Source organism: Ambystoma mexicanum, chromosome 10 (genome assembly GCF_040938575.1).
Source record: "Ambystoma mexicanum isolate Mex_15411 chromosome 10, UKY_AmexF1_1, whole genome shotgun sequence".
Classification (NCBI taxonomy): Eukaryota; Metazoa; Chordata; class Amphibia; order Caudata; family Ambystomatidae; genus Ambystoma; species Ambystoma mexicanum.
The window spans coordinates 1,195,415,424-1,195,435,843 of NC_090932.1; positions in this window are offsets into that span (position 1 = coordinate 1,195,415,424).

A 20,420-nucleotide genomic window follows, 5' to 3' on the forward strand; every position below is an offset into this window, starting at 1 on the left:
CTCCTAGCCACTAGTACTGCGTAAGGGCATGTGGCCCATTGGCGATCGTCCCATAAGATCGTAATGGTGCTCCACTGATTAACACGAAGCAGCAGGTGTCGGGAGTAAAAGCCATCTGCAGGAGTGGCATACAGATGGCAGCGGCAAAAGGGGAGGAGATACCTGTCACCCAAATGAAATGAAAAAGAATAGTATGGGCATCAGAACTTCATTTGAATTACTCACTTCAATGATCACACTAAATCTACAGCCATATGCATGCTAGCCCACTCAAAAGGATTATTCCCACCCAAAAATCACTTGCGAATCATAACTATATAAATCGAGGTGAAAACACTATTACAAACGAGTCTTTGTGTGCATGCGTCTGTTAAAACAGAATCCATTAGATGGGATTAGTAACGTGCATAGACACAAGTGTTTGAAGGCGCGTCGAGACAGGGAGGGTTCAACAAGGGCAGATAGACGATGGTCCCGCTATGGCAGCTCTGCATCACATAGCGCAGGGGAAGGGGATAGATTCCAAAAAGCCATGTACATGGCAAACTCTCAATTAAATCATCTGTCCATGAATCCATACATCATTCCCTCATCCCGGTATGAAAACGCCTGATTATTTACTCACATAACATGTGAAATTTCCATTGAGTCTGTGCGTAATGCAGTCTGCAAAATCCACTGTGCTCCAGCCCGGAATTCCAGTGTCGTGAAGTAACATGTATTTTGGAACGTCCGGCCTTATCGTCCACTACGCTATTGCGCATCCCATACTATTCATATCAATCATTGCATTCTCGCCATGGCCCCTGTCCGAAGGACATTAAACAATAGAACTTTATATCTGCAGTCAGACCTGTGGGCGTCTCCTCGCCGCTAGCTGAAAACCGAAAGCGCTGTCCTTCGAATTCCTCATTTGAAACATCACGTCGAAAAGGCATCTGTGACCGCTTGAAATCCCAAATTCATCCATGTAGTGCGGCAGTGTGTGAAAATGGCAACTGGCTTCACTCACAAATGGGACGCCCCGCCCGTCGGTGAACCTCGGTACAGTGCTGCATGAGGGTCCACCGTTAATCGAGTACTACATTCCACTGACCCTTCACAAGTTTGTTCGCGACTGTAAAGATAGTATGTCAAACAATGGGACCATAGCAGAATGAACATATGAACCAATATTTCACTGCCATCGGGATTAAATACATGATTGTAATAGCAAGATGCCATGCGTCAAATTGCAGCGTTGTGTGCGGGACGTGCTCGCCCAAAGGGGATTGCAGCTTGCACAGGTGGAACGAATCACCACAGGTGGAGGCTATACTGCCTGAAAACACATAAATTGCACACCCAACCCCCTCCCACAACCACACCCACTCCAAAATGCTACCGGCAGGACTAGCGATGTTGGCCCTGGGGGACCTGATAGCACTGCAAGTACTCCAACTTCAAGAAGAAGACGAACACCAACTACTACAACAACCGGCCGCACAGAGGAGACGCAGGAGGAGGAGGAGGGCAAGGCAGGGCCAGCAAGGCCCACCAGCACAGCCACTACCACCACGCAGGCAGCCCGCAATCCCACGCCTCCGAGCTCATCCGTTCAACCTCACTGATGAGCAGATCCACACCCTCTACCGTTTGGACCGGGACACCATAACCGCCGTTGTGGACATGACACACGCTGACCTTGTCAGCATGATAGATAGCCCAACCGCCATCCCACCCCTACTGAAGGTGGTGTCTGTACTACACTTCCTGGCCACAGGCACCTACCAGCACACAGTCGGACAGTTGCATGGCATTTCACAGCCACTGTTGTCACGGACACTATTGCAAGTGCTCGATGCCCTCCTGAAGCACGCAGACGACTACATCTCTCTACCACGCTCGGAGCAGGAAATTACGAACACAAAAGTGGGATTCCATGCACTTGCCGGCATACCGGGTTGCATTGGTGCCATCGACTGCACCCATGTGGAATTGGTTGTCCCACATGCCATGGAGCTCCAGTACTGCAACCGAAAACAATATCATTCTCTTAATGTACAAATGGTGTGTGACTCCAACAGGATCTTTACACATTGTTGTGCCCGATTTCCTGGATCAACCCATGATTCTATGGTCTTGAGGAACTCTACAATTCCACGCTACATGGAGCGACACGCAGGGAACAGATCCTGGCTACTCGGTGAGTCTCATTTCATGCATGATGATGTGGGGTATGTGATGCGCCAATGACCTGGCAGGAAGGGGGGGGATGCGTACGTAGCAATGTCATTCCACAAACATCCTTTATTGTCCACATACAGGTGATGCCGGGTATCCACTGAAGAGATGGCTCCTTACACCACTCCGGAACCCACAGAACCAGCATGAGGAGGACTACAACCATGCCCACTCACGTACCCGTGTAGTCATAGAACAGGCATTCGGCCTACTGAAGGCTCGTTTCCGCTGCCTCAGCAGGTCTGGCGGGGCACTCCTGTACCGCCATGAGAAGGTTGCAAAGATGGTCATGGCATGTGTCATGCTACACAACATGTGCGTACGTAGAAATGTGCCCATGCCCCCTGACGCAGAACTGCAAGCACCTGAAGATGGTCATGATGAGGGTGGGGATGTGGCAGCACCTCAAGGAGTCCGCGAGGCACAGGAGGGCCGTGAAATTTGTCAGATTATCATAGATTCATGCTTCTAGCACTCACGCCTGGTGGCTGATACATGGACACGGGACTTGTGGCACTGTGTGTGTCTGGAACATGCACAATATGGACTGTACGCCTATAAAGGCCTCGTACACAAAGATCAATGTCCACACATCTCATTGGATGATTGTGAAATGTTTATAGCATATGTGAAATTATGTTACACACCCCATCGACCCGCCACCCAAGAAAGCCCAACACACCCCCTCCACCCTCCTACCTCCCCCCGAACACCAGTGTCCATAGATGCTCATTGTCAGTGGGCAGACGCTATTGCAAGCCCCCTCTCCGGGTATCAGGTGCACCCCTGCCTGTGGAGAGCAGGTTCCTCCCAGATCTACGTTGGGGGCTGCCCTGGACGGAACTTGCAACGGATGATGTCTCTGCCTGCTCACGTCCATGCATGTCCCTAAGGGTTTGTGAGAGCTCAGTGAGCACACGGCGCACAGCGGCAAGTTCAGCACATACATCTTTGGACGTCGCATGCAGTTCCCCCCTCAGGCTCTCGGTGCTTCTCTCCATTTGTACCCTCAGGCTCTCGGTGCTTCTCTCCATTTGTGCCCTTAGTGTCTCTGTACTTCTCTCCATTTCTGCCCTAAGTGTCTCAGTAGATTTTTCTATGGCTGCCTTAGTACCCCCACATTCATCAGCATGCTCCTTGAGGAGCGTGGCCAGTTGCTGCTGTTGCACGATCACCTGGTCGAGGGACTGTTGCCTCTGCTGGGCCATGCCCATTTGCGGTGGTGTCATAGAGGGGCTGATCACCTCATGTTGCCTTGCCACAGGGCTTGTGGGGGATGGGCAGTCGTCGTCTTGTGGGTGCCCTTGCGTGGTGTACTCATGGTGTACGGGATGAAACAAACAGGGGGATTGAGACAGGTCATGGATGGATCCTACATCGACAGCACCGTTTTCTGTGTCGGAGCATGCTGCCATTAATGCAGCGTCACCTATGGTGCTGCTGCCACCAGAAGCAGTGCCTTCTGTGGCATCCATTGGGGGGACCTGTGGTGCTGCTGTTGTGGGCATGCTGCCTGCTGGGGTGCCTGTTGAAGTCCCCTCCTGTGTGCTGCCACTTGATTTGTGCTGCTGCCGTGTCTTGATCCGTGCAGCTGAGGTGGAGGGTCTTTGGCCGTTGGTCTTGGCCCTCTTTGCAGGTGTGCTGGTAGGGGTGTCCTGAAGCTCGTCGTTTGAATCGGACCCTGTGTTGGAGTAAAGGAGGGCGAGCGTTATTTATGGGTCTGTGGAAATTGGAATGGCAATGTATCACATGCATTGGGGTGGTACCTGAGGGTGATTTGGGTCAGGGCCTTGGAGGTGGTTTCATTTTTGTGTGGATTGAGGATGCAGTTGTTTTGCAGCCTGCAGTCAGGGTGTGCATGCTGCACGTGTAGAGGGTGTTTTTGGGATTTTTAATTATTTATGTATTTAATGTGACTTTTGAAGTGCGCTATCAGGCCAATGTATGTGGACGTTCTCCTGGACATGTGTTTCTGTTGCACTATGTGGACACATGGTACTTCACAGGATTGGACATTGTGGATTTAGCATTGTTTTATTTGGCCCACCTACCTGATTCTTCGGATGTCTGCACTCCTTTCTCCATCCCTCCGACTCCCTCTATACTCTCCATTCCAATGGTGGAGGCACAGATTTCTTCCCAGGGGGTCAACTTGATGGGTGATTCCGATCCTCCCCCGGTAGCTGTGGCAATGTTACGGTTGGCTGATAGTATGCTCCGTACGCGTATCCGCAAGTCGTCCCACCGCTTTCTGCATTGCTGTGGGTTGCGGGGTGCGGTCCCCACCGCACTTACCCGCTGTGCCACCAGGGCCCATATGGCCTTCTTGTTCGCAAGTGCCGTCCTGGTCATTTGCGTCGAGAAGACGATGGCAGCATTCTCCTGGAGGGTCTCTGTGAGCACGGTGAGTTCCTCATGGGAGAAGTGGACCTGCCGCTTGCGGTCGCACGCTTTTTTCGCAACTTTTCCCATTTCTATTGTTTTCACTAGGGTGGCTTACGGGTTGGGATGTGTCTCAGGGTAGGATTTTTAATGGTTGTGTTGGGATTCTGATTTTATAGGTGTACGGCGTGCTGTTTCCCGTTCCGGGCCCATGTTTTTACTTCCGTTTCCGTATATTTACGGTCACCGTATTTTGCGATTGCCGCTCATTACGGTGACCGCTATGATGGGTGGCGGAATTGCACCTAGGGCGCCGTACGACGGCGGTAAGGGGGGGTTTTGGGGACATTTCCGCCATCGCGGACTTTGCACTTCCGCCATGGCGTAGTGCTCGTGCCCGATGGGTCAGAATTAGCCGCACTTTACTCCGTCGTGCAATGGCGGAAACGCTATTTACGCTATGGCGGTCAGGTCAGTTACTTTCCGCCAGGGTCGTAATGAGGGCCACTGTGTGATTTGTGATTGATGAAAATTGCGTGTAGGGGAACTAACAACACATACTTGGTTTATTGGCAGTCCTCTGAATGCAGTTTGCATTTGTTTTAAAATGACCCCCATGATGGTTTTCTTCTTATTGAAATACGTTGATAGTTGTTCTGATATTTCTCATGCCCTGGCCTCTTTTCTCACCATGGTAACCATCTGTTTGTTTATATTTAGTTGTGACTTTTCTGGGAGATTTCTTTGCCTCTTCTGGTGCAAATTGTTGTTTTTCAGTGTATTGAAGTGTCTGTGTTCATACTTGTTTGTGGAAGTCTCTGTCTCGCTGCTTCTTTTTATTGTGGGTTCAGTGAAGGAGAGTTTTCTAACATGTATATGAAGAATTACAGTTGTGTGTGATATGCCAAAGTTAATGCAACTGTTTGTGATAGGCTGCATGCTTTCTACTCTATTTGTGGAGGTTGTTTATGTTACCCATGTGTATTCCTGATGGAATTTGTGCATGTTGTCTCTGTTCTTGTGATCTTTTCTTGTGCAACGACAGTGCAGTGCACTTTAAATCCCTATAACATAGCACAGCGTTAAGTTGTATATGCAGTCACATTTGCAAGCAGCGGCCTCTATTCTGTGGCCTCTGTCTTTTATGATGTATAACGTGTAAAGAATCTGAGAATTTCATCACTCTTTTCCATGAGATGACCTCTCCCTGTGTGGCCAGGGCACTGCATTATGACCTCCACCTGTGTGGTCAAGGGACTGCAGCTACTACCTGACCCTGACCCTGGTGGTCGCTATATGAAGGAGGTCCACCTAGGGGGAGGTAACTCTCTCGGAGAACAGATGATATCGTTGGAGAAAACCACATGCTCCCCATTACCTTCCAGGAATGTTTCCTAAGTCCTTCATGCCGTAATGGCATATTGTTAGGCTCATCCCCAACCTACTAATAGAACTATGTTGTGATGAATACCCAAACTCCCATTAGGAAGAATAATCTGGCAACTAGGATGAGGAAGAGGCAAGAAGTAGTGATGATCACTTCCCAGGAGGCTCAATATCCACATCCTTCAAGTCATTTAGAAAGCAACTCCATAATGACTGACGTGAAAAAAGAACAGCGGACGAATGAGGATCATGAAGACTGAACAACCAACGCAGCAGTCTAGTTGTTTGCAAATGAGTAAGCGAACCGGGAAGTTCAAATATGGTACGGCAGAAGCTGATGATGGGAAGGAGAGAGGATTTCTGCAGATGCGGGACTGCCTCGCAACCCGTAAGACCATTAAGAACCAAAGCTGAAGGCAAGCATGCTGTGGCAGATGACCTGAGGGTGAATCCGGGAAGCGACTGGAGAAACCAGGGTACGGCCAGTCCACTGCTGAAAGAGAGATAGCAGCAGGAACCGCACACCATGAAACCCAACACAGCAAGAGGGCAACACTTGAGGGGGTGCACTTGAAGCCAGTATGCCAAAGCAGGGAAGAGCAGATAAACGCTGGAGACAACCGGTTACCGGGTTGCCAGTGAGCATATTTCAGTCCACAGAAGCAACAGAAACAACCAGTGAACATGAAAGAAACAAGTAGGTTACTGGGTGGCCAAATAAAGTAAATAACTTCTTGAGAATACAGCGCGAGAGAGACCGCACCATTATTAAAGAAGTGAGATTATTAGCAAAGCAAGTAATCCATGGGTTACTGAACCACAAGCTGAAAGAAAGAGTGATTTGTATGGCAAAGTCCTGGCAAGCAAGTATAGCAGGTGAAGTTAAGTATTTGTATAGCAGTGAGTGTTTGTGTAACACAGACCTGGCAAACAAGTAGACCAGGTGAAATTTGGTGTCTGTATTACAAGGGAAGCTGATCCCTGGAACTGTGAACATTGTTCATTGGAAACCTTTCTGTTGAATTGGAACTTTTGTGCTCAACATGAATATTTGAACACTTGGAAAACTCAAGAGTCAAACCCCTTGCAGTTTAGAGTGTATTTAGAGTGTGCGAGCCAGAATAGGATTACGTGCGGTCATTCACTCAAGCTCAGTTCTCGAATTATCACGCAGGGGTAGCCACACACCTCTCTGGGTTCTTTGCTTCGCATATAGGACACAGCCACCCACTGAGGTTTTGAAGCCCTTTCACAGGGCACAACCTCTCACTAATGCTCTCAGGCTCATTCACATGGTTCAGAAACCAACTAAGGTTCTTAAGACTATTCACAGGGGGCATTCATTCTCTAAGCTTCTTGGATTCTTTCATATGGCACAACAATCCATTATGGTTCCCAGGCTCTTTCAGAGGTTGGAGGCAGCCATGTAAGTTCCTGGGCTCTTTTATGGGGCATATAAACCCACCAAGGTTCTCAAGTTCTCCCACAGGGCAAAGCCACTCACTAAGGCTTTTGAACAGAGCACAGACAATGACTAGATTTTCCTGGAATTTCACAGAATGCACCTGCACAATAAGGTTCTCAATCTTTCCTACAGAGTGTTTCATACAGTTTCCAATCTCTCCCAGAGACCATAGACACTCTCCCATTGTGGAGTTTCCCTGTGAGGCCTGTCCCACCAACATGACTGCCTCATTCCTTTCATCCTGGATAACACCCTACAGGAGAGAGAAGGTGGTGCGACTCCACATGTCACCTCAGGTTGGCTTCTACCACTACATTGCCTAATTCACACTTTGTAACTCACTGCCTGCAGTGAGTGAAGGAAATAAGACCCTTTGTGGCCCACTATGCAGTTCAAAATATTCTTGTCAAAATATGTCTGCTTTCTGTGGTGCACCACCCCAACTTCTTGTTGTGATGGTCCTGGCAACAGGGGCCTGCTACAGCACACAGTTGCCTGTGCCACTGGCAATAATTGGGCAGACTGGAGTGTTGCAGGTATTTGGGCATGGTATCCCTGATATTGCCACTTTGCAGCAACCTGGCCTTTGGAAGTCCTAGGAACTCCTCCCTCCACACCAGCACTGTAGGTAGTGATGTTGGCGGCATGGCTTGTTAGAGGCATCCATGGAGAAACAGGACTTGTGCAGGTCTCCAGTCCTATCGCAGAGATGCTCATTCTATTGTGATGTGCCTGCTCACAATCGGAGTCTATAGTTGTATATCTGTTGCTAGAGGTGTTGATGGAGCAGTCTCTTTTCATAAATGTGTCTATGGTTCTGCCTCGGCTCATAGAGCAATCAATAATTGGGACATAATAACCCAAGATGTGGGCTGATCCTGATCCTGACGCTAACAGCCCACCATCTAAGTTAACGGCTAAGTGAAGCATGGGAGCTAGGCCGTGCGGTTACTTGCACGGTCTGCCTGCTCTTGTGTTCATATTGCCATTAGCAGCCGCAAGAAAAAACATGGATGCTTATGATTTGGGAAAAATAAATGTCTTAATTATATGAGAATAATGCCACATGGCCACCATGGAAACATAAAAAGGATGCTTGAAAAGGAGCCTCTTTTCGGCTTTCATCGGGAAAGGGCAGGACATAGAAAAAAAGTGGTCTTTGGTGAGTATATGCCAAAGTAGAGGTGCACACAGATCTTGTTTGTGGGGAGTGTAGGAACAGGATGGGTGAGCAAGAGATTGGCTGGGGCAGTCTTGCTGCACTGAGGGGTGTCCAGCTGTTCAGCTATTTTGCTGTTTGAGCGTTTTGCTGGTGAGAAATGCATGCATTTCGAGAAGCCAAATTGGTTCAGTGGCCCCGCCAGGGAGTTAATGCTGAATCTGTTCACAGGTTGCCAACCCTAATAAGTATAGCTCATCACCTTTCAAGCCCTTGATCTGCATGTAACTAAGTCACTTCTTGGCATTGCCTCCCTGAAACTTGAGGAGACCCAACTCCAGTTCCGGAAGCACCTCAAAACCTTCCTCTTTGCTTCTGCTTTCTCTCCTCCTCTTCCTTGCTGAAATTCTGGCTGCTACTGAAAGGCAGATCCTACCCTAGACGCAGGTAGGTCACATTTTCTGACGCGTCCAGTAATGATTCTGGACCCGAGCTTCAATATGAGAATAGAGATTTGTAACAACTATCAAATACTCGCCCTTTTCAGGATGGAGAGTTCAAAGAAGCAGGTACAGGGACTCCAACTTCCAAGAGCATTCACACCAGGGTGCTCCAGGAATATCCACAACTCGGAGACAGCGTTCCCAGGATGAGTGATCTTGGAACTCGGTCCTTTATTAATTTATTGGAACGTAATCTTTCCCATTTGTAATGATATATTTTAGGCAAAGACCTATCCTATGTCCCTCCCTTTCTGGCCTTAGAAGTGTTTGTAGGCCAGATGTAGTTGGGATCTACTTTCCCTAATCTTTGAAGTGTCTATAGACAGAACATGCTTTGACCTCAAAAGAATTATGAATCTAATTAATTGCTCACTTACAAATCCTTAGGCTCAGGTGTTTAATATAGAACCTCAACTATTCTATGTTGTGTTGACTTGGTTTTATGTTTTTGGTTACTGTTCACCAAGTTGGGGTGGTGCGTGCTTTTCGTTCTCATTTTCTGGATTTTTATATAAAACATTTTCTGCATCTATGTGATTTTTTGTACACCAAATAATTATCTATAGATTTCCTTCAGAAACAAAACCTTAATTGTTTGTATATAAAAGGATATGAATACATGTATTATGTGTTGATAATGTCGGCAGGAACAGCGCTTTGTATACCTTGAATCTGTTCATAGAGGCAGTCGTGGCACCGTCTACACTCCACGAGGCGTCTATGGCACAGCCTTGGCTCATACAGGCATCTATGATGCTACTGTTGTTCATAGTAATGTCTTTAAAAATGTCTTTGATAATAGAGGTGTTTATAATAAAATAATACTAATATAACATTTTGATGTGGTGCTTCATGCATGCCTGTACCAAATGCTGGCTGGTATTGTAGGTCTTACTATCAGCACATGTAATGGTACCTCTTAATGGTGTTGCTTCTATTCATATGGTGCTTTAACCATAAATAAAGTTTTCGATGGAACTCCCTATGGTCATAGAGGTGTCTAGGGCACTGCCCCATCATAGCTGTGCCCCTGGCACTGATGGTACTGCCTCCACACAAAGAGGTGTCTCTAGTATTGACTGTGTTCACATGGGTTTCTATGGTGTGGTCCCTGTTTACAGAGTTTTTTTAGGCAGTGCCTCTGCTCACACCAGTATCTATGGCATGGCAATGATCTATTTATTCACTGGAGGCTTGGCAAGTTTAACCTGGCTAATTCCTAAATGTGTACACCACACTGGAGCTTGTGAGCTGTCTTGGTCACTCCTAAGTGACCTGTCACAGGAGTGCCATGTGCCAACTCCAGGCATTTATGCAGTGCAAAGGAACAAGGCAGGGGGAACTGCATCTGGGTTCAGAGATTACTATTCTCCCAGTACACCCTCAACAGTCCTCATGCTGATCAGCCAGAATGGCACATTCTCTCTGTGCCTTGCAAAAGATAGGATGATTTGGAACGCCAGTTGATGACAACTCAATCAGTTCTGCAATGCCTTTGAGGTCTGAAACTACCATGCCCTCCACCTCAGGTTGTGGTTCGATACCGTGGACTACCCTGAAATCAATGAATTCGGTGTCACTGATGCAAGCCACAAGAAACTTTCCAGCATGCACCTCTATGGCCTTGGGATCTGAGTGGGTAGTGCCAGGGTTCCCAGTCTTTTGCCATCTCCAGCTTCAAGAGGAACTGGGCCCATGGCCTCAAGTGCTGCTTCCCATGTTTCTTCTTTGGTCCTAGATATAGTGACTGTGCCAATAATTTCAGCATCCCTAACAGAGAGTCATTGCAATTGCGTCCTTGACAGTCAAAAAGTGCTTAGAGGTTTCCACTCTCAAACCAAACTCCACAATTGCAAGTGGGTATTTGCTAAGGCCATCAAACTCCATGACTAACTTGTCTGGACCAGGAATTACCTGATTCTCTAGCACCCCCATCACCAGACAGCTGTGGAACTCACAACAATATCACGCATTACTGGGGCTTTGTTCCCATTTATGAATACATGGTCTGAAATTATTTGAGTATTCACAGAAACCGGTTACTCAGCTGGAGACCCAGTACCTTTCCAACTTCCCCTTCCCCTACTGTTATCTGCTTACTCCCTATTATTTCTGCTTTCCTCACCATGTTCTTCCCACTATGATTGTAAAGCACTCTGTCCTGAAGCTTGTCTGAACTCAATAAATAATAACTCAGAGTCACTAGAAAACATTCATCCAGCCTGTATGATGCCCACTCTGAATATGGCCTCCTCCATGCATCCAACACTAAGTATGACCCACTTGGGTTTCCCCTTGCCAGATGGTTCTCCTCTCTTATGTGTCAACTTTACACATAAACAAGGCATCTGGGGGCTGTGGATGCGGGCACCCCAGTTTTAGGGGAACCCCCACTCTTTCTTCCTGTGGGAGATGACGAGTCACATGATGGGTTTTCACATTGTGATTTTGAGGACCTTGCTAGCAGGAGGGTGAGGACCTGTGCACTTACCCTACCTGGATTTACATGTATCAGTTGGCACCTCTTCTTGCTTAGATGTGTTCACCTGAACCTTTTTCTTGACTTGAGTGTTTGGATACCTGCCGACAGCCTTTGAAAGCTCCTTAAGTCCACTAAATGGTGGTGTAACTTCAACTCACAATTTGTAAGTATGTTCTCCTCACATGTAACCACATTTTGCATGCCCTCAAAAGTGTCAACTTTATTACCTATGAACCATGTACTCAGATACTTCAAAGTCTGCTGTGCAAATACCTTAAAGATTTTACCCCCTATCTAAAGCTCCTGAAATCCCTCTAAGGGGCGTTGGAGAACTTCCTGAGGGTGCAGCTATCATTTTCTCATAAATGGGACTCTCATCAGAAGCCAACTGAATAATTACGTCAGTTCCAGCTGTTGGTAGGCTGCTCATAAAGCTGCTCCGCACAACTCTTCTTCCACCCCTGGACGTACAAGGGGATCTCCAATGTCTCAAACCGATTAAAGATGTCTTTCCCCACCTCAAATGGTTAGGACAAGCCCTTGGGTATGTGGTGCATAGGTTTCCTTGGGTGCCACCACTGAAGGTAATTCCCTCTCCACTAGAAGTGTGTCTGTGTGTCTCCTTTTGCTCCCATAGGGTCAGCTTGTGCTTCTCCTGATTTATAGAGCCCCTGTTTCTGTTACTCCGGGACCACCTTCATTTCCTCAACAAGCGGCATCCATTCAGCTAGCTCAACCGCAATGCAGTTCTCACAGAACCAAATGGTAGCTTAGGACCTTACACAAACCTGGGCCTAACTGAGGCCTAAGAGGGATGGGACATTTGGGATTTCTGGGAAACAATACTATCCACCTTCTCGGAAGAATGGTGGGAATGGCTATCACCTTTGCTATCCTCTCAACTTCTACACCCCCAAGAGAAATGGATACCTGGGCTGAGGTGCTCCAGATAACTACTCTCTCTCCCTGGATACCCCATACCTCTAACTTCTGCATAAGCTTGAAATCTCTACAGCAGTTCATCTTTCTTAACATTACTGCTCATGGGAGTCCCCTTTAATGACATAGCTTGCACAGGATGCTTGCTTTCAAGCCCTTTGTGGTGCTCATGTTGAGTTCCATTATTTAAGTTAAAAGGTCCCTTGTTGTTTAATGTTAACTGCAGACTTACTTTTTTATTTTGAATGACTAAATTGTAGGCACAATCTGTACCTAATCCCTATCACTGATCACCAGTGTGACAAAATGATTACTGCCCTGCAGCAGTAAAAGGATAACTAGTGAATAAACCACCTAGTCAGAACTCAAGCAACGGTGGACACACAGTTACCCTAATCATAATGTTGAAACACTCACTGCTCACTCCCTAGTATTTCTGCTTCCCACACCATGTTAGGGCAGCCCAACACTGATACATTGCAACAGCTGAATATGGAAACATATCTAAGCGTTTTATATATGTATATATTTATTTACTTTCATTAAACAAACCAATATACAATAACTGTACTATAAAAACACCAACAAAAACCCACCCCTGTGGAAAGGACACATAGGGCCTCATTCCAAGATTGGTGGTAGTCATGGCACTATTTGCGCCATGACTGCCACCAATAATGGGTCCGGCACAGGTGTAGTTCAATGGGGACTTACCGGTGTAGTCCGACCTTTGCGGGACCAGTAAGTCCCCATTGAAAATGCCATTCCCCATTCCCATTGAGCCCCCTTAGGGCTCAATGGGAATGGGGAGGGCGCAAATAATGGGCTCGCAAATGGCAAGCCCGTTATTTGCGTCCTGGTCCCCTAACAGGACCCGTAAGGTACGTTTAGTCCGACCAAACGTACCTTATGGGTCCCGTTAGGGGACCTCGGAATTGGGCGGTAGGAGATTACCGGCACCGGTCTCCTTACCAGTGCCCAGTATCCCCTATCGCCCGACTCGAAATGAGGCCCATAGTATGCAGTTTATAGATGATTCAAGAACTCATGGTAATAAAGCTAAAGGAAGAGTAGGGAGCGACAACAGCTATATCAGGAGGAGCAAGAGAAAAAAGAAGAACAAGCAGAATAACAAAGAAAGTATGACAATAGATAGAGAGCGATAGAAGATAGGGATAGAAGAGAGAGAAGAGGAGGAAGTGCAAAGATTAAGGGACAAACGATTACAGAGTGACGAAGGGAAGAAGAGAAAGAAGGGAAGGAGTAAGGAGAGAAGAACAAAGGCAAGAGGAAGAAAAAATTAGAAGGGATATGAGAAAGCAAATAGAACTAGATGAAGAAATAGAATGAAGAAGAAGACAGTGGGGTCTTCATACCAGTCTCATTCGTAAGGAACCAGTAGGGTCAAGCCCAGAAATATGATGGGACAGAATAGAAGAAATTACTCTGATGAAGGAAGCAATGGCATCTAGAGTAATATTGGAAGAAGAAAGCTTTGATGTAGTGAGCATCGGAGAAATGATCAGTAAGGCCAATCAAGATTTAAAGGAAAGTAGCAAGTATGGAATTCGAGGGAAGAGGGAACAATCCCTAACATTTCAATTATGAGGTGAAGAAGGAATTCTGTTCTGTCACGAATGTAGAGCTTTGTCCGAAAGCATACTGAATCTAAACAAAGGTGAGGAAGAGAAAAGTCACACTAGCTAGGGACAAGATATGTCAGACGAGGAAAGAGAGTCCAGTCTTCGGGTAGGAGGAGGGAGCGGGTGTGCCCCTGAAGGAAACTTGCAAATGGATAAAGAAGTAAGATGGTCAGATCTGTGACAACATTAGGAAGGACGCTAGATCCCATAGCATATTCAGAGTGTCACTGAGAAGGATCGTATAGTAAGAAGGGAGAATCACAGTGAGTAGGTTAAGGTTGTTACCGACAAGGAGACAGACAGGGACAATCGTCCCTGCCATGGATAGACTAATGCTGGGAACTGATTCTGGGTTGGGGTTCACACAGTTTCCCTTATCGGAAAAAGCGGGAGCAAGACCACAGTATATCCCATGGCCGCAGATGGATAAGGATCATTTTAGGTATAAGCTCCCAAGTTTGACTTTGGGTGCTGGGAAATAAATATACGAATTAGAAAAAATGACAGTAGGAAAAACGCTGGTGACAGGGGACATAAAAGGTCTCCTGGCAAATCATGGGGAAAGGTCTGATGACATATGGAGGAGAGCAGGATATTCAAGTGTGACAGCACCAAACACAGTGCATGACAGAGCACTGTTTAATAATTGTAGAGCAGACTTGTTAAGGGCTCTCAGGTTACAGTGCCCTGATACATAAAATATGGGTGCAATTATGACATGTAAGATGAAGGAAGATGAAGAACCTATTGCTTACATTCTGGACATTCAGGAGAAATGGCAACATGAAACTCGCGAGCTGTGAGAAAAGACAGTGGCATTATTTTACCACATTTTATGTCAGGGGTTGCCTGAGCCAGTACAGAAACAGATGAAAAAACAAGTGGGGATGGAAGCAAAGCCTTGGGCTGAGATACAGCGAACAATAGTACACCATTATCGGTTATTACAAGAGAAAAATAAGAAGAACGATGAGACTAAGAAAATCGAGGAAACCAAGTTAGTTCAGAAAAATTGTTCTAAATTCGCCATAGAATTGGAGAAGGATTGGAAATGCAGAAAGCAATAGGTGCATCGCAGTGGAGTAATCAGCACCTGAAAGACCAAGGTGGATATGGGTTATTGCCCCGAGGCAGAGGTATGGGCTATAGAGGAAGAGGAGGTGGATTCCAAAAAAATCAAGATGGGTTTCAGAATTCACAGAATGAGAATCAGAGTACCCAGGGAGTATATAACCAAGCGAGACTTGTCAGACGGGCACCCCCAGTATGTTGGACTTGTGAGATGACAGGAGACATTGCACGCATATGTACAAAATGGCCAATTTTCAAGAGGGGGGACAGCTTATCCTCCACCATATAAACCGGAGAGGGGTTCATCCAAGGTTACACATTGTATCGGACATAAGCGCTGCGAGTACAGCAGGTACAGCAACAAGAGCAAGTGCAAATGAATCCACCACAAGGGCAGTCACAACAAGCCCCTATGCAGACACAGCAGTATTCAAACACAGGACAAGTGCTGACACCCAGAATAGGAGATGTCACTGTCGTAGGAGAAAATAGTTTCACTGGGACAGGGAAGAGCCTGTGCCGACAACAAGACAGCTCACAGGGTGACTTGATGTGTTCAGTACTATCTGTAACACCAGACCCCCAAGAGGAACCAAGGGTCGATGTGACGATAGGAGGCACATCTTTTTCTTTTCTGTTAGACACTGGAGCTACTCGTTCGTGTATACGAGAGGGAAAATATCCAATGTCGAGAATTGCCATGAATGCTCAAGTTCTCTGGAGCTACGAGTCAAGTTCCTTTTACTAATGAATTACCAATCTCTATAGGAGAATGTGACATGTCTGTTCCTTTGTTACACTCACAACAGACACTGGTTAATATTTTGGGAATAGATTTAATGACAAAACTTAGCATGACGATTTTATTCACCGATCAAGGAATAGTGTGTTCAACTCCAGGAATACACTATTTAAACTTGGGTGAATTTATACTGGTATTCACAGGGCAAGTGGCTCTGCAAGGCATTCCAGTAGAACCAGAGATTTTCTGTATGGAGTGAACATTCTATTGACATGGCTACCTGGTTTAGTGGGAAAAATTGGGAGGATACCTGATGAGTTGTTGTTTAGACCACAAATACCTATGGATGAAGAGGGGGGACAGACTATTCCTATAGAATTAGAAGCAGCCATAGTGCGAAGGGAAATAGCAATGCTCGAAGGAGTAGATGAGGGTAGACCATGGAGAACATTAAATGCTCTCAAGGAAGGGTACAGATTGACTGACATAACTGTCAACCACAAGTTTAGAGAAGACCAAACAGATGATGAAGTGGTGTTCTATATGAGCATGACATACTATATAAAAATAGAGGAAAGAGAGGTCCCACAGCGAATGGCGATAATGCGGCAGCCTCCAGGTTTTTTGGACCACAGGCCCTTATGATGTAGGTTTACTGAAAGGGAATAGGGGAAGTTAAAAGAAAGCTTAAGCCAAGAGCCATTTAACTACAAACAAAACAATATGCCATGTCTCGAGAGGCTGATGAGGGTATATTTCAAACTATATCAGCACTGATGAAACAGGGGATTCTGATACCATCGGAATCATTGTGTAATACTGTGGTGTATCCGATCAAAAAACCTAAAGGAGGTTTGTGGAGATGTATCTAAGATATCAGACCAATTAACCAGATTATAGATGCAGAGTTTCCTTTAGTTCCTAATCCGAAAACGATACTATGCAGTATCCCAGTGGAAGCTTGATATTTCACAGTGATCGATTTGAAGAATGCGTTTTTTTCCATCCCGTTGCACAAAGACTCTGAAGATTTGACTTCCTTTACGTTTCGCCAAACACAACTGAAACATACTAGGCTGCCCCAATGGTACTGTGAGTCCCCATTGATCTTTAACAGAGTCCTACAGATGGATTTAGGCAATATTGATATTAAGAGTGCAGTGATACAATACATCAATGACATTTTAATTTGTAGCATCATGGAAGATGAGTGCAGACAAGATTCTATTCAGTTGATGACTATTCTAGCAGTTAAGGGATATAAGGTAGACAAGGACAAGTTACAATGCTCCCAAGAAGAGGTGTTATATATAGGGCAATTCATTTTGCATGTAGGAAAGAAGGTGACACCTGAAAGAGCTGAGGCGATTATGAAGACGCCAACACCAAATTCAATGAAGCAGATGAAAAGGTTCTTGGGGTTATGCAACTATTTCAGTTTGACTATAGTACATATAAAAGACCACTTCTGAGAGCTTTGAAGAAAGCACAAGTGGATAACGTAAACATAGAATGAACTGAAGAAATGGAGGAAGATTTTGAGGAGCTAAAAAATCAATTTGCACAGCCCCTGTTTTGGGTTTTCCCAATAATGCTGAGTATTTGTTTTAGCACACAAATGGGACAGTCATGACAGCAGTGATTACACAGAGAACTACATTGGGGTACAAGCCTTTAGAGTATTACATTGGGATTTTGAACCCAGTAATGAAAGGACACTTCCCTTGTGAACAGTCATCGTCAGCTGCCACTTTTGCAATTGAGAAGTCTACAACTATTGTTATGGGCCGCTCTATGACTCTCTTTGTGGAACATGCTCTATTTGCCATTTTAGAAAAACCCAAAGGCACATTAACATCTCAAAGAGCTTCAGTTTACGAGGTAATGATTTTTTTTTTAAACTTTATTTATTGTCAGGAAGTCAGGACAGGCACAGAGAAACAGTGGAGAGACAAAATTAAAACAGGGCATATATCAGCGGTCATACAGGATCATAAAACAACCAATATCAACTTACAGCCGGGAGCCTTCACAGAAGGCTCTATTCAATAGCACTTGAAAACAAAACAGTGTCATGGGGCGTCGGGGCATGCCTGCAGGGGGGAAGCCACATGTTCTATTTCCTCCTTATTGTTCAGGTAGCTACTGAATTCTGACCATACATTTTTGGGTCGCGAAGTGGGGGGCAAGGACCCAATGAATTCCTCTTCACACCTTTGTGTCCAGGTAAGGGCTTTGAGCCACACTGCGAAGGTTGGGGGGCTGCGGCGCTTCCAGTTTTGCAAAATACATTTTTTAGCGACCCCTGCTGCAACATTCAAGAATTTGGCCATCTTCTTTACTCCTTCGCCCTCTCAGACACCAAACAGTAGGGGCAATGGGTCAACATACACCGGGGACCCTATTATTTCTGATAGCGCCTCCGCAACCGTCGCCCAAAAGGCGTTAATTACAGGGCACGTCCAGAACATGTGGATATGGTCCGCATCAGAAACTTTACACTTTGGGCATGCACAAGACAGGGCCCCAGCAAATTTCGCCACCCTTGACGGTGTGTAATAAAGCCTGTTTAGGAACTTGAACTGTATACAGCGAAATCTGGCGCTCAGGGAGATCGCGCGTGTATGTGCACACATCCTACTCCACAGATCGTCAGATATTTCCAGCTCGAGGTCTCTGGCCCACTCCTCCCGTGGTCCAGAGGACCTCCCTACCCTATTACCTAGTTGCATTTTGTACAAGTTGGATAACACCCCCTTGGAGCCTGCTGAGTTTGCTATGTACTGGAGTTCAGGTGATTCTGGGGGTTCATCTGGATATGAGGGCCATCTGGCCCGGACTGCTGCTCGGAGCCTGTAATACTGTAGCATCTCTAGGAGGGAGTTAGTGTGCTCTCGGCGCCATGTTTGAGGTGTGACAAACCTACCCTCAGGAAAGAGGTCCGCCAGGCTTCGATAGCCAAGCTGTTCCCAATGGCGTGAGAGGTGCAGGTCGTGTGTAGGGGAGAGTCCAGGGAACTGCCATAGGGGGAGCCATTTATAGTATGAGTGGCGTTCCTGTTTATTATCTAATATGGCATTCCAAGCCCTTATCGTGGCAGTCACAGGGTCCGCCTGAGCATCTGTTTGCAGCCGGCGGTGCAATAGTAAGGTCATAGTGTTAGTCCCATCCCCAGCCATTCTCTCAAGTTTTACATGCAGTGGCGGGTCACTAGCTGCATACCAATGGGAAGCATGCTGAGCCTGGGCCGCATACCAGTATAGTTGTAAGTCCGGTGCCGCAAATCCCCCTTTATCTTATGTTGCTGTCATGTGTTGCCACTTCATGCGGACCGCCCCCGCATGCCAGAGAAATTGAGCACATTCTGAGTGGAGCCCTTTAAAGTAATGTTTCCCGGGCCAGACAGGGACGTTAGTAAAAACATAAAGGAGCTTGGGAACTATTATCATCTTTATCAAGGCGAGTCTAGCTGCCAAAGAAAGCGGCAAATGTCGCCATTTAGAAAACTTGGAGACAGTGAGCTGGGCTACCTCCTCATAGTTGTTCTTTAGTAGGGTCTTTCTGGATAATGATACCTGGACACCTAGATACTTGATTCCTTCCGGGGACCAGCGCAGGGGATAGTCGCACATTGGTTGTTGTGTCGCTTCAGTGAGGGGGAAAATTTCTGATTTTGAGTAGTTAATTTCAAAACCAGAGAATGTGCCTATTTTTGTGATATCACGGATGATCGGGTTCAAATGCGTGGAGGGGTTTCTGATATAGAGAAGGACGTCATCCGCGTAGAGTGAGATTACTTCCGGAGCATCGATCAACCGAATACCTTATTGGAGTGACGGCCTCTAATATGATCTGCCATGGGCTCGATGGCGAGCGCGAAAAGGAGGGGGGAAAACGGGCAGCCTTGGCGAGTTCCGCGATGCAGTTTGAAAAGGGGGGAAGGAACAGCGTTTACGAGGACCCTGGCGACTGGTTCTGTATATAAGAGCTTTATACACGAGAGCATGTTTGGGCCCACACCCATCTTTTCCAGCACCGCCCATAGGTACTGCCATGAAACCATATCAAATGCCTTTTGGGCATCTATAGTTACTGCAACCGCCTCAGTGCTCGGGTCGATCCTAGCCATAACATTGAATAGGCGCGGGATGTTGAGTGCCGTGGACCTACCTGGGATAAACCCGCTTTGATCCGGATGAACCATGTGTGTCATGAAAGGGAGAAACCTATTTGCAATATCTTTAGCAAAGACTTTCATGTCAGTATTGATGAGAGATAGTGGCCTATAGGACCCGCACTCATCAGGGGGTTTTCCTGGCTTGGGAAGGACAGTTATCAAGGCTTCTCTTAAGGAGAGCGGAAGTATGCGTAAACTAAGCGCTTCGATCCAGACCCCATGTAATACCGGTGCGAGGATGGCCACAT